The sequence below is a fragment of the Crocuta crocuta genome, unplaced genomic scaffold (genome assembly GCF_008692635.1).
Source record: "Crocuta crocuta isolate KB4526 unplaced genomic scaffold, BGI_CrCroc_1.0 scaffold197, whole genome shotgun sequence".
Taxonomy (NCBI): domain Eukaryota; kingdom Metazoa; phylum Chordata; class Mammalia; order Carnivora; family Hyaenidae; genus Crocuta; species Crocuta crocuta.
In genome coordinates, this window is record NW_027532002.1 from 5,469,786 (window position 1) to 5,472,401 (window position 2,616).

Below are 2,616 nucleotides of genomic sequence, written 5' to 3' on the forward strand. Positions count from 1 at the left end.
CACCAGGGCACAGGGACACAGGCTGCACCGCCCGTAGTGGGCGCCCTGGGACCCGGGGCCGCGCCCCGCGAGCGGCTCCCGAGCCGAACTCGCCCGCCGGGAAAGCGGCCGCGCGGCATGGCGAGCTAGCGGGCCCAGACACCCTGACCCGAAGCAGGAAGGGATCTTTTGGGTCCAGGACCCAAGAGGCTGGAAGGGGCGACGCCCTTTCTCCCGCCCCGTCTGCCGCCGTGGAGGTAGCGGAGGCGGCGGCGGCTCCAGTTTGCTCAAACTCCGCTGACTGCTGCCCCCGTCCTGCCTTTCCACGCCTGCGGGACTTGTAGAGCCGAGGCCGAGAGGCCTGCGCACCATCCCTCTGGGGCAGCGGCCCTCCAGCTTCCCCCGCGCTAGAGCGCACGGCACCCGCGCTCCAGGGGCAAAGGTGCCCAAGCAGCTGCTCGGGCGCGGGATTCGACGGGTGATGAACGCGCCCTTCTAAGCGGTTGTGACAGCACCTGTTTATACCAATCCCACGACGGCAAAGAAGTCAGGGAGAGAGGAGGAAGTGTGCCCTCTAGGGGTGGAGAGAAGTTTGCCCGGGGTAGAGAGCCGGCAGTTCCCTGTCTGGACACAGGGATGACTTGCCCTGGCTTCCTGGCAGATGGGCACAAAACCTGCCCTCTCTGGGACCGTGTCCAGGATTGCCAGGCCTCTTCAAGGCCCCTCAGCCACCAAGAGTCTGACCACTGCTCTCCCCGTCTGAGCAAAGAGCAATAAAGTGAGGAAGCATCAGAAACTAGGAGGATTTGACTTTAAAAAAAAGTAAGACATTTCTCTATAGTCACCAACAGAGTAAGTGCGGTCTCCCCCACCTTGTTCCAAGGTGACCCACTTCAAACAGCATCACGGCGGCTCAGTGTTGTGTTGGTCTGGACAGGCTTTGACTACCGTCTTCGCAGAGTCACAAATCCACGTTGGAACTAGAGACAACGGGAGATGCGTTCGCCCCTCTCCCTCTGGCAATATGGAATGCTAAGAAAAAGCAGCTGGCTGAATGTCTGGGGAAGAAGCAAATGTTCAGAAGAAGTGTCTTATCTCAGGGCTCGGTTGGAAATAAACTCAAGCAAAAGAATGGGGGTTTCCGGCACAGACCCCAGAGATCTGAAATTTCTTCTATAGTTCAGGTGCACAAATCTGATGCGTGCTCTGTCCTCTGTGCTCTGGTGAACTACGGGAACCCCGGGTGCCATGTTGTATGCGAGGAGTGTGTGGGAGACTGATCCCTGTGGCTTGATCATCCTTCGCATCCCACCAGTGACCCCCCAGTATGGGAACCGCCCAGCTCGTCCCCTTTCCAGTAACCAGGATCGGAAAGTCAGTGTCTTCCTCAGCACTTCCCTATGAACCTCAGTCCTGAGAAATCATGACTTATTCGTTCATACACCAACGTCACAGATGCCATGCACTACAGAATCTTACCCCTTAAGGTATTACTCCCATGCAAGGGGAAGTGGTATAGTATAGACAGTGCACTTGGAGTCAGATCTGGGTCAAAATTTTGCCTCACCACTAATCCCTTATTGCAAGCCTCAGTGAGACAGTACACAGCATCCAATAGGGAGGTCAGGATACCTTACGTCCTTGCTTTCTTCCTGACCTGCTTTCCTCATCTCCCAACAAGAAAGGATGAAAAGCCTTTTCTGTTTACTGAAACTTTGAAATAATTATTGCCTTTCATATTGAAAGGCTTCTTTCTTTTGAGTTGAATTATGTGAATATTATATTTATTTTTTATATTATAAATTTTGTATTTCTCCAATGTTTGTCTTTTCTCCTGTATCAGGATTATATGGATATTATACATACATACATATTATACATTATACAATATTATACATATACGTATATGTGTATGTGTATCCATCCTCAACAAAACAAAGATGTATTTACTTTTATATGAAAGAAGTAGTAGATAGTACAAAACTTAAATGGCTGTCCAGGGGCATGAGAGGACTTGGCTCCTACCTTTCCACTCTATTCTCAAATTCGCCTCATGGCCCTATATGGCTATTGGGGTTCTAACCATTGTGTCCTCATTCCAACCAGGAAGAAGGAAAGGAGATGGTAAAAGGGTGTCCCACCCACCTGATCAGACACTTGTAGAAAATATTTATGGAAGCCCCACCCAATCTACTGAATATCTCACTGATACTTAAATCTCACCTCTAGATGTAAAAGACACTGGGAGATATATCCTTTTCATCGTAGCGTATTGCCACCTGCAAGTGAGAAAGAAGGCGAAGATGGATGCTGGTTAGGCACTTAGCAATCTCTGCCATGCCTCCCTTTCTAGAATCCCCAAGAGGTTGGACCTCAACTTACACACTATGTGGACCACCTCAGCACTCTGCCTTGCACTTCATGGTGCTCAAGAAGATTTTTAATTGTTTTCAAACTCCTCCTGACAGTTCAAGAGGCATCTGTTATTCCAAGACACGCCTTCCATCCGGGTGCCGAAGGGACACACTGCACACCCAACTTCAGCTGGACCATTGAGGCGACACATCCGTTCTTTCTCAGTGCCCGCATGGGGTTGTCTTGAGCCACACGCCCTTTTCCTCCCCACACCACATGGCC